Source organism: Nicotiana tabacum, chromosome 16 (genome assembly GCF_000715075.1).
Source record: "Nicotiana tabacum cultivar K326 chromosome 16, ASM71507v2, whole genome shotgun sequence".
NCBI classification, from domain to species: domain Eukaryota; kingdom Viridiplantae; phylum Streptophyta; class Magnoliopsida; order Solanales; family Solanaceae; genus Nicotiana; species Nicotiana tabacum.
The window spans coordinates 167,948,552-167,961,613 of record NC_134095.1 but is presented as its reverse complement, the minus strand read 5'-3'; the positions used below and the strand labels follow the sequence as shown (position 1 = coordinate 167,961,613).

Sequence of the window (13,062 nt, the reverse complement as noted above, 5' to 3'; positions counted from 1 at the left end):
ATTTTGCCGGCTCATCAAAATGACCTAAGGAACAATAGTCACCGCCTCGCCGTAACCGATACTCATTTTTTGCATTTGAGGGCAATAAAACTAGAATCCCGCCCAATTTCCAGATTTTCATGTGTTATAGCCTACGCCTTCTGCATGGGCCTGGGCCACCGGACCCAGATCGCCTAACATTTTGTCGTACAATAAAAAATGTACCAAGTAAAGATAGTAACCACCTCGCCATGATGTTGCTCGTTTTTGGCGTTTTAGGGCCATAAAACTAAAATTCTGCCCGATTTCTAGATTTTCGTGTGCTATAACCCATGCCTTCTGCATGGGCCCGGGCTGCCGGACTTGGATCACCTAAAATTTTGCTGGCCCATCAAAGATGACATAAGGAAAAATAGTCACCGCCTCGCCATAATCGTTTCTCATTTTTTGGCATTTTAGGTGCATAAAACTGGAATTCCACCAGTTCCCAGATTTTCATGTGTTATATCGCCTGCACCTTCTGCATGGGCTCAGGCCATTGAACGCAGATCGTCTTAAATTTTGTCGGCACATCAAAAAAACTTAAGGAACAATTGACACCACCTCGCCATACCACTACTCATTTTTGGTGTTTTAGGGTTATAAAACTGGAATTCTGCCCAGTTCCTAAATTTTTGTGTGCAATATATCCCACACCGTCTGCATGGTCCCAGGCCACCAGACAAGGGTCCCCTAAAATTTTGTCGGCCCATAAAAAACGACCTTAGTAACAATAGTCACCGCCTCACCATGATCGTTACTCGTTTATTAGATTTTCTGGCCATAAAAATTGGAATTTCGCCTGATTCCCAAATTTTTCGGTGCTATAGCCCACGCCTTCTACATGGTCTCGGGCCACCAGATTGCCTATAATTTTGCTGGCACATAAAAAACAACCAAAGAAATAATAGTCACCGCCTCGCAATGACCATTACGCGTTCTTTGACATTTTAGAGCCATAGAACCGGAATTGCGTCTCTTCCTAGATTTTCATGTGCTGCCTTTTGCATGGGCCCAGGCCACCGGACCCGGATTGCCTAAAATTTTACAGGCCCATAAATAACGTCCTAGGGAACACTAACCACCGCTTCACCATGACCGTTACTAATTTTTTTGGCGTTTTACAGCCATAAAACTAGAATTCCGCCTGACTGCTAGATTTTCGTATGCTTTAACCAATGTCTTCTGCATGGGCCTAGGTCACTGGACCCGAATAGCCTAAATTTTTGCCGGCCCAAAAAAAATATCCTAAGGAATAATAGTCACCGCCTTGTCATGACCGTTACTTGCTTTTTGGTATTTTAAGACCATAAAACTGGAATTCCGCCCGATTCCTTATTTTTAGTGTGCTATAGCACACGCCTTCGGCATGGGCCCGAGCCAGCAGTACCGGATCGCCTAAAATTTTTGTCGGCCCATCAAAATCACCTAAGGAATAATAGTCACCGCCTCGCCATAACTGATACTCGTTTTTGGCGTTTGAGGGCCATAAAACTGGAATTCCACCCAATTTCTGAATTTTTGTGTGATATAGCTCAGCCCTTCTGCATGGGCCCTAGCCACCGGACCATGATCGCCTAACATTTTGTTGTACCATCAAGAACTTACTAATGAACAATAGTCACAACCTCGTCATAGTCGTTACTCATTTTTGACGTTTTAGGGCCAAAAAACCGCAGTTCCGCCCAAATTCTAATTTTTTGTGTGATATAGCCCACGCCTTTTGCATGGGCAGGGGCCACCAGGCCCGGATTGACTAAAATTTTACCAGCTCATCAAAGATGACCTAAGGAAAATAGTTGCCGCCTTACCATAACTGTTACTTATTTTTTGGCGTTTTAAGGTCATAAAACTGGAATTGCGTCACTTCTCAGATTTTCGTGTGCTACATCACCCGAGCCTTCTGCATTGGCCCGGGCCATCGAACTCGGATCGTTTAAAATTTTGTCGGTCCATAAAAAATGACCTAAGGAACAAGAGTCACAGCCTTGCCATAACCCTTACTCATTTTTTGTGTTTTGGGGTCATAAAACTTGAATTTCGTACGGTTTTCAGATTTTTGTGTGCTATATAGCCCACGCCTTCTGCATGGTCCGGGGCAACCGGACAAGGATCCCCTAAAATATTTTCGGCCCATAAAAATGACCTAAGTAACAATAGTCACCGTCTCACCATGACAGTTACTTATTTTTTGGCGTTTTAGGGCCACAAAATTGGAATTCCGCCCTATTCCCAAATTTTCGTGTGCTATAGCCCATGCTTTCTACATGGGTCCAGGTTACAAGGCCCGGATCACCTAAAATTTTACCGGCCCATCAAAAACGACCTAAGGAACAATAACTACTACTTCACCATGACTGTTACTCGTTTTTTGGCTTTTTAGGGCCATAACACTAGAATACCGCTCGATTCCCATCTTTTCATAGTCCACGCCTTCTGCATGGGCCCGGGCCACCGGACCTGGATCTCCTAAATTTTGTCAACCCATAAAAAACGACCTATGGGATAATAATCTCTGCCTTACCATGACCATTACTCCTTTTTTGGTGTTTTAGGGCCATAAACTAGAATTCACCCGCCTCCCAGCTTTTCATGTGTTATGCCCACGCTTTTGCATGTGTCCGGGCCATCGGACCCGGATCACTTAACATTTTGTTGGCCAATCAAAAACGTTCTAAGGAACAATAGTCACCGCCCCGCCATGACCGTTGCTCGTTTTTTGGCGTTTTAAAGCCGTAAAACTGAAATTCCGCCCGATTCCCAAATTTTCGTGTGCTATTGCCCGGACCTTCTACATGAGCCCAGGCTATTCACCCGAATCGAACCCATTATATTTTTGAAATTTAGAGTTCATATATTAGTAAATTTTATGCTTCACATCGAAAATATTAAGTTCATATGACCCTTGTACTACAAGCCTAGATCTCCCTCTGATCTTTACTTGTTGTAGCAGATATGGCTTACATATAAAATTATAAATCCTACATTTTAAAGAGATTTGCCTATAAATATTCTTTGGATAACCTGACAGTTGTAAAAGTTAATTAACTATGCATATATTTAAACTCTTATGAATAATTGTGAAACTTTTACCATAAAGTTACCTCTTAATGATGAAAACTCCTTTTATGTCTGGTAGAATCCAACCGTTGGTTCACCTATAGTAATTATTCTCTTTGCTTACAAATTTAGCTACTTTAACCCTTTTTGGCACTCTTTCATCAAAGGCTTTTGAGACAACAACCGTTGCCTATAACCTGAACTTTTTCAACTAAAAATAAATTTGTAGGACAAAGCATAGGGACACTAATGGCACTTTATTGCCTTTTGATGGATCCCATGACATCCAAAGTAGGGACTACTCATAAAATTCCATAGAATATGCCAATGATGGAAGGGGGGGGGAGGTCTTCACTTCATTACTTGAATATCCAATCTTCAACTCATTATTTAAGCATTACAACAAATTCTTGAACATAATATCAGAGTAAGACGGGGTTAAATCAAGCGACATGGACAATAAGGATTCAAATGGTCGATTTTAGTCTCCTCTTGAGCTCAGAGACCCAATTAATTTGTTGACCTAATATGAAAGCAAACTACAAACCACACAAACCATCATTCACTAACACGTACATAAAACTACAAAAAAAAGAAGGATACCTGGGGGGAAATGATAAGTCGAAGACATGGAATATATCAGGCTCAGGAGGCGGCAATCCCTGTAGCATTGAAAGTACCAAAGAAAGTAGAAACAAGAAAATTTCCAATGGCATGCAGTATTACATGAGCACTAAACTGAACTCCTTTACTAATGGAGATAATTCTTTCTACGGAAGGAAAATATGTAAAGGCGTCATTCTACTATTACCAACCAGCTTGATTTCAGGACGATGGAATATAACAACTGCACTAATAGTTCAAGGCTGGTGTTGAGAAGTTTACGAATTGGATCTGCCCTTTGAAGGCCAATACCAACCTATGGGAACAAAAGTGTGGAGAACAAGCAGATTTACTTGACAAATAGGAAGAGTGAGAGACACGACAACTGTTAATATGACACAACTAAATATTTATTCATAATATGCGGGGAACGAGTTCCTCAGCAAGAATTAAATTAAGTTGAAATGCATGCGACTATATGACCATATGATACACTATATACAGATGCAACCTTCAAAATATATCATGCCCCAACAAATTCTGATATAAATCACATGTTCAGACTTTAAGTTAGATCATTACCAAGATATTGAAGCTCTCCTATAGCTTTCCAATACTTTTTAGACAGTTATTTCAGGTTTGTAACAATTGCTGCCGCAGCATGCTTGCTTTTACTTTCCAACTTATTATACCAAGTTGCATAGGAATGATTTCTTTGATTGATTTAGTATTTTCAATTCTTCGTAGTTTGTTCTACGAAGTGGCTCCAATAAGAGTTCTGAGAATTAAGAGTTACACTCTTGACTCTTGAGTAGAAAAAGTGTCACTGAACATTTATTTCTAGCACTCCAGCTAGTCTTCCAGATGCATACTCATTAGCTTATTAATAAATGTAATAATAATTTTACATTACACACTGAGAGGGTCTAAAAAGTAGGTGAAATAAGGTGTGCATTACTGAAAGCAACCTAGATTATTCCCATACTAAGAGAAACAAGGTTCATTTAAGAGTTTTATTGTACTGAAGTAGCAATAGATCATTCCTATACTAAGAGCAACAAGGTTCATTTAAGTGTTTTATCCTAATGAGGCAACGGCATGTCTTTATTGTTGGAACAAGGGCTAGCACCATTTAGAGTCTAAAACGAGAATTACAGAGGGAAACACAAATTCGAAACAAAGGGATTTCATACCTCAAAGTGGTCTGAAAAGCTTCAGCCATTAGCTTTAGCAATAAAGGTGGAATTACCTGTAGAATGGGGATAAAACTCCAGCATTAACTGCAGTAAATGTTTCTTAACAGCCAAAAGTTAGATACATCGCAGTTTAAGAAATTAACAACCAGATAATGAGAATACGAAGAGCGGGGGAGTTGGACTTCTCCATACCCAACAAAAGAAAATAGTTCCTCAAAGTTCTTAATGACCTTGGGAAACTAACTTCATCAGCTAAAACTTAAAAGGGTCTTGACATTAGGCCATGTCTTGATAATGTTAGGGGGCAGACATACAAGCAGACCTCCAGTTTTTTTTTTTTTTGGGTTGGGTTGGGTTGGGGGGGGGGGAGGGGGGATGGAGATAGCTAAAATGTTGGTAGAGGTAAAAATGCATAAAACATTGTAGTGATGTTCAGTCACCATTCTCTCATCTACAAATCGTACTGACAATTCGATCAAGCATAACTATGTTCTAAAGAATAGCAAAGTCTGCTCCAAACATCTTTTAGAACTCAAAGAATTCTACAGTAGGTCAACTTTGTTCTGTTCTAAAGAGATACTTATACATAAGAGTACCAAAAGCTTCTATACACATTTACTATGAAAAGGGATGCCGACTATGATTTTAACTATTTATGAGACGTGGGAGAACACTATGGCCTAAACATATATAAATTGTAAAATTTAGTACGTAGAATTTCTCCTCGACAGTATGCTACCTTGTGCACCAAAACCTGATAACACTTCAAGATTACCAGTCTCCATTCTCCACTTTGTTCAGATATATCATCATAATGCAATCTATTCCTTACATATACCAAAAAAATTGCAAAGTGGCCGCTTGTCCTCAAACATTTATGAATCTAGAATATAGCAGGACGTATCCAGACAGGTTTTACATTTGGATGGGATCTCATTTCAAGAAAAACTCCTTCGATTGCTCCATCCGTATGTGAAGGTGTTGAAGGAAACCCAAAGTCTGCCAAGTAAAAAAAAACAGATATACTGACATAAACATGTTAAGAAACAGAAGCTCAAAAATAGCAGGTCAGTAACAAGACGATTTTATCAAAGATGAGTATGAAATCATTTACCAAGCAATCCTATCGTCGAGTTTTAGAAACATATCCTTTTCCTGCAATAGAGCTTACTAATCGTAATCGGTAAAATAATTCAAATTAGTTTCATATATGGTTTCGTGGATGCACTAATAAGCTAACTTAATCTTCTAGAGTTCGAATTTATAGATACATACATCATAATAGTCAATAAATGAACAATTTCCAGAAATTACATTATCAAAATCTTCCTAGCTTCTTCTAAAAGCAATTTTGGATTCAAGATTTGGTAATTAAATTGAAGCAGTTAACAAGGTTCCAAAATCTGCACAAATCCACACAAAAAAAACAAGAAATAATCATGGAAAAGGATAAGAATCACTCAAAGGGTTAATCAATTTAGGGTTCTAAGGAAAAAAACAATTTCACCAACTCAAAAACATCACTGAAATCTTGAAAATCGGTGAAAGTGCTCCAGCCCCAGCGCTGGAGAAGTACCCGATCAATGACCCGTTCCGTTTTCCAACTCAAATGAATGGAGGTCCACTCGCTAGTTGATAATATTTTCCATGCCATTAGAGGAAAATCACAAGCCTGACAAATGTGTCTTTTTCAAGAAAGCGATATGACATTTTTTTCACATACAGGGCATTCTTTTGTAAATGAAATGACAAAAATTTATCTAAACATCAGGAAATACTGTATTCTTTCTTTAGAGATGATCACACATATTTGTCAGGTTTGTGATTCTCCTTACATATAACATGAAAGATTATCATTTGATGAGACGGAGGACCATTTCTAGCATCTAAGAAAGAAAAAGGAACGAGATTGACCGATCTGAAAAAAACTAAACACATGTGTTAGGATATGAATCTTTCACCATTTATAACCAACCAAAAAGTGAGATGTGATGAAGCGTTCTCACTTAGTAATAAATGCATTTTACTACTTTTGAATAATAGAAGATCACATTAATTGAAGATACACAAAGAGAAGATTACAATAATTATTTGGTTAGAGGGCACAAATAGTTATTGCAGACAAATACAAAAAAGTAGAGATTACAGTAATTGGTTGGCACTTCTTTTAAGTTAGAAAAATTAAACAACTTCAGACAAGGTGTTCACACTTAACAGTTTGGTTTGACTCAATTTTACTTACAAACAACAACAACAAACCCAGTATAATCCCACATAGTGGGGTCTGGGGAGGGTAGTGTGTACGCAGACCTTACCCCTATCTCGTGGAGATAGAAAGGCTGTTTTCAATAGACCCTCGGCTCAGTGAAGCATAAGCACAACAATAATGAAAAGAAAACAGGCAGAAACAATAATGAGGAGCCATGGAAAAGAAGCATTGAAAACAACAAGATAGTAAGATAACCAAATCGAAAGCAACACCAGGCAATAATAGAAACCTATGACTAAAAACAAGACGAGAGTATGTCCTAATGCTACTAGTGAGACCAAGAAAAACCACTCGGCCACCTAACCTTCTACCCTAATCCTTGACCTCCATACCTTTCTATCAAGGGTCATGTCCTCGGTAATCTGAAGCATCGCCATGTCTTGCCAATTTTACTTACAAAGAAAACATAAATTAAATTATTCCTATGCTAGGAGCAAGGTTCATTTGATAGTTTTATCATAATGAACCAATACCTTAATTGTTGCCCAGGCATCTAATGCTATTTCACACTGACTACTATTCTATGAAGACTCTAAAGACTCCAATTATTTAACCCAAAAGGAAAGAAAGGACTTCAAACCTCAAAAGTAATTTGAGGATCTTCAGCCTATAATTTCAGCAAAAAAAATGGTGGAATTACCTGTGGAGGAAGTTATTAGCTCAGAACTATTAAAATTATGTCTCTGGAGGAATTGTTTTTGATAAGATAACTATGTCTCTACTCTCTAGAGGAATAAATGTCCCGTAATAGCCATATGCCATAAACACCTTCAACGGAACAGTCTAGAAGTCGAAGAGAAGAGTAATGACCTGGGGAACCAAGGCTCGAATCTCAACATAGGCGATACTATGTGAATTCTTCCTCTCCCCCACTCTCTCTACAAATAGGATTGCATAAGCACTAAGTAACTATTACTGTTCATTGCTAACTCTTATCCACAACATTCTAGGAACGAGTCCCTCAACAACAATGTTAGTCGAAAAGCTTGCAGCTATTTTGTCCACGTGACACGTTACGGTTGCGACACTTGCAAAAATTTCATGACCTAATCAAATTGCAGTAGCAGATCACACCTTCAGATTTTAAGTTTGAGCTTTGAACATTACCAGAGTATTGAAGTTCTTTAAAAGGTATCCTAATAACTTTCCACTAATTTCTGGCTGCTTGTTATTTCTTGTCTGTAAGCTTTCTGCCACAACATGCTTGGTTTTATGTTCCATCTTGTCATACCAAGTTGCATAGAGTGAATTCTTTGACAGTTCACTAGTTTGATTTCTTAGTAGTTCTGCTATGTGGCTCCAGTATGAGTACGACAATCAAGAATTAACAGTCTTGAGTCAAGACATGTCACCAAGGTTCTAATTCTAGCCGTTCAACTTGCTTTTAAGATGCATCCTCACTATTAGATGTAATAAAAAAGAATACATCCGAAAGAGGCTAACATATAAGTAAAATAAGGCCCATAAAGTGTGAAGAACTGAGAACACCATAAATTATTCCTATTCAAAGAGCATGGCTCATTTAAGAGATTCCTCGTTATGATGTGAAAAATCGTAATTGTTCACAGACATGTAATATTTATAGTCAACAATGGAAGTGAATCGACACAGACAAAAAAAACAAGCTTTAGGAAACAACAAAGATTAGAGGTTATGGTTGTCAGTATCAATCAGAATAATTTGAAAATATGTAGTGTCTCGGACAAAGAATTGTCAGCATGAAAAACCCAACCCAAAATGGAAAAAAAGGCATTTCAATCTTCAAAGTATCCGAGAGCTCCAGCCAACAAATTTAGTAAGCACAAAGGTACCAATCACCTGTATCATCTTTATGAATAATGTTCCTTAATGCCATAAGTCTGCTAAATCACGCTTAATATCATACACAATCACCAGGAAATGAGAAAATAAAGGACAATGCTTCCCAACAAAAGAGAAACAGCTCAGCAAGTTCTAAGGAAGTCAAGAACCTAACTTCATCTAAAACTGCTACATTAGGTTCCAACTAGATATTTGCAGGGTCTCAAGGGATAGGTGCCGAAGCCAAATTCCAGGCTCCCCGAAGGTGGTAGAGATAAAATGTTGCATCAGATCTAGTGAGGCAATAATAGTGTTATCAAAGGCGCGCTTAAGCCCTAAAGCGAGGCTCAAAACATGTTAAGCGCTTCGCCTCGCTTAGCGGGCGCTTTAGTGTTGTCATCAAGGCTCCAAGGCATACTTTTCCTTGCCAACGAGCATAATCCTGAAAAGGTGACACTAAACAATTGATATTTTACTTTTGTCATAAATTTTCTTCAATTTCTTTGATCATATATTTAGTATGTATGCTTATACATTTTAGTCTTGGACTGCACATATATATTTGTCGTTTTTCTCCATTTGCGCCTTTCTTCATTAAAGCCCACACTTGCGCTTTGCACTTAAAGCCCCAACAGACCTTAGAGTTTTTTTGCGCTTTTCGCCTTTGATAACACTGGGTAATATCATAGCAATTCCATTAGGCAATTGATGCATAACATAGACATATCCATGCTTTTGTCACTCATTTTCATCTACATATCTTATTTTCATAATTAGATCAAGCATAACTATGTTCCACAATAGGATAAGTTTATTCCATTCTAAATAGCTACTTATACATAACAATATTCAAACTTCAACACATAATTAATAAGAAAAGGCACGACAACTTTAGCTTTGACTATTTCTGACACATGAGAGCACACTATCGCCATAACTTATTGACAAGAAATAAATGGTAGAATTTAGCACAAAATACTTCTCCTTCAGGATGCAACATTCTGCACCATAACAGGTTTCACAGGTAATTAAACAAGCTGATTTCAGCAAATATGGAAAGTAATCAGCAACTAAGAAATCCTATCATGAAGCTTTAATAATCTTTCACTTTCCTGCAACTGAACTAACTCATAACGCATTTGAAAATAAAAAAGTTCAAAACTTTAGGAAATGGATGAAACTAATCATTAGAAGGCTGAAGAAATCACCAGTAAGCTATAGCAGAAAAGAAGTAAAAATGTGAAAACCTAATTAAAACTTAACACTAAAGAAGCCCTAGTTCACTGCTTCTCATAGCACAACGTTATTTACTTTATTACAAAAATCAGAAATGCTTGTTAAACTCAACAGCACACAGAAAAAAACTAAATTTTGAAGGAAAAATTTATCAGCCAATTTAGTTTCTACTTAAAGGAAAAAAAATTAGTCCAATCAATTAAGAACAGATTTAGCAACATGCTCATAATGGTCTATTAGCTAATTAAGAAAAAATTAGGGTTCAAATTTTGGGATTTAAACTGAAGCAGCTTACTAGGGTTTCAAAAAGCGGAGATATACTCACGAAAAATTAATAAGATTTAATTCGAAGGGTTAATCAATTTAGGGTTTTGAATAAAAATAACATTTTTTTTCAAAAATCATCACCGGAAACCTGAAAAAACGGCGAAAGATCGCCGGCGCCGGAAAAGTGTCCGATCAAATACTCGTTTCTTTGTCCGACTCAGACGCATGGAGATCCGGTTACCGATTGGTACCATTTTCTGTGTCATGGAAGGAGAATCACAAGCCTGACAAATATGTCACTTTCCAAAAACGGAACCAAGAAGGAAAGAACATGTCTTTTTTAAGAAAGAAGAAATTTATTAAAGGAAACCCGCGATACCGAAACCTAATTGCAAGACTTATAATTCTCCTTCTACATAACAAGAAAATTATATCATTTGATAAGGCGGACCACCATATCTCAGCATCTAAGCAGGAAAAAGAAATAAGGATTGATCATTAAAAAAAATTCTAACATAAAAGGGATAGAATTTGATTGTTCTATTTATAACGGTAGCTGGATGAGATATGTACTAAGCTCTAGAAAGTCCAAGTAATAAATGAGTATTTCTATTCTTAAAAAGTGCTATGATAAAAATTAAAATATGATGCATGTGTACTCTTCCTTCATGATTTTTCTCTCAAATGTTTAATGACATATTTAATGACATATTTTCTGTGTTGAATGACATATATCATGACATATTTTCTTCATTTTTCATGCCTATATAAAGGTCTTGTAATAGATAGGAAAATACACACAATTGAAGAAGAAAATCTCTTCCTTTCTCTCTATCTCTATTTCTTGTTCATGTTTTACTAAATTATCTTTATTTTTTGTTCATGTTTTACTAAATTGTTTTTATTTCATAACACGTTATCAGCACGAGTCTCTAACCAATTGTATATATATCTACAAAAAATTTACTACATCCGGAAAGATTGCAATTAGAAGCCATACATATCATCTCTTGTTTGATGTAAAGAGAAACTACATATGGTAAGTAATGAAACGTAAGAAGGTATGATTATCTTATACTTGTCATTCCTTTAAAATCTCATATGCACACAACTTCGTACTACACCTGTATTGCATAAGCACATATTAATATTACATCTTTTATATCACATGAATGGAATAAAATTTTCGAAGTTCTATATGTGAAAATCATAGTAGCAGTTAATTGTTGATATGATGCATGTCATGGTAACCAAGGATATTTTATATAAATTGTCTTATGCATATTTATGTGTTAACTATCTTCAATCTGTCCTGCCGCTTTTAACATTTTCTTTTACTTGGATGAATATTTTTTTTTCCTTTTGGATTTTTACACTTGCATATAGTACCAAAAAAAAGGAATAAAAAATAAAATAAAATTGGTCATACTGATTAAAAGCATAAATCATCTTGAAGAAAACAAGAAATACTTCACATCTTTATCTAGGTTGATTAATTATTTCTTTGAAATTTGGAAAACAAACCAGCTATTGAGAAAGTATACTTCATAATTTATGGTCGTATCATTTAAAAGCAAACAATGATTAGTATAACTACTAGAAGAGGTATTTTTGAGTATCCATGACCTACTTGATGCTTGCTACTGACTTACCATTTTTAAGTATTTTATATGAATGATGCACAAGCTACAACTGGTAAGTTGTTACCTATAATGTCATTTTTCAAGTAATATAAATGTTGAATGTATTAGTACTATATATGTGTTGTTACCTATATGGTGTACTTTTGATAAATTTATTCACTAATTACTTGGTTGAATTGAGTGAATGAAAGTCATGGCGTTAAATCAAATCCAATAGGTAGGGTATACCCTAAAAACAATAATATTTTTTAGAGAGACTCAATAAATATTATGACAATGATTTTATAATCCATTTAAACTCTAATAGAATTTAGAAAAAATATTCTGACTAAAAACTGTTGTATTTCATATAGATGCTACAAATAATTAATAAAGCTTTACGCTGATTTGAAATTTGTACACTTATTTAAGAAAGCAAATTTGATTTGCTAAGTTGCAAATTAGTTGTGTATAACTTTCTTGGCATGTGATTGAAATTAAGGCTTGATAATGAATCTCAATATTGTTTAGCCTATTATGCCATTGATTGAGGGTAAGACATCGGGATGCTCCATAATGATAAGAGTTGGGTTTGAGTCCCAATTTATTATGGCCTAACATGTCTTTATATTGGTAAGACATTGGGTTTGAATCCCACTATACCATATTGATGATATAATGATGACTAAAAATAATATATTTTTCATTAAAGGCATGAAGATTGTCCCACTTGATTTGCTCCATTCTTAAAGTGAATGTGGTAGCAGTGCATAATAAATTTAAGTGAAGACAAGTGGTTGAACAACGAACGTGGGCAATCCAAAGATTAAAATAATAACAATCATCATTATGATTATAAAAGGAGAACAATAAGGGTTCTCAAAATAGTCCTTCAAAATGTGAAGGCAATGTTTACCATCAAATTGGTATGAAAATAATAAAGCACGTCGCTGATTATGATCCATTCCTTGAAGAGAATGTGACTTGTGAT

At 36.1% G+C, this 13,062-nt stretch overlaps 1 long non-coding RNA gene across 2 annotated transcripts; it reads right to left on the bottom strand.

The window, feature by feature from the left end:
* Positions 1–3,440: 3,440 nt before the first annotated feature.
* Positions 3,441–7,591, bottom strand: LOC107790403 (uncharacterized). Of its 2 annotated transcripts, XR_001649034.2 has the most exons (3): positions 5,617–7,591; positions 4,875–4,930; positions 3,441–3,997 (listed from the first exon to the last, which is right to left on the bottom strand). It is a non-coding gene; the product is annotated as an uncharacterized LOC107790403 (long non-coding RNA). The 2 variants fall into 2 exon arrangements; XR_001649033.2 differs by having other exon boundaries at positions 3,441–4,930.
* Between the last annotated feature and the right edge of the window lie 5,471 nt (positions 7,592–13,062).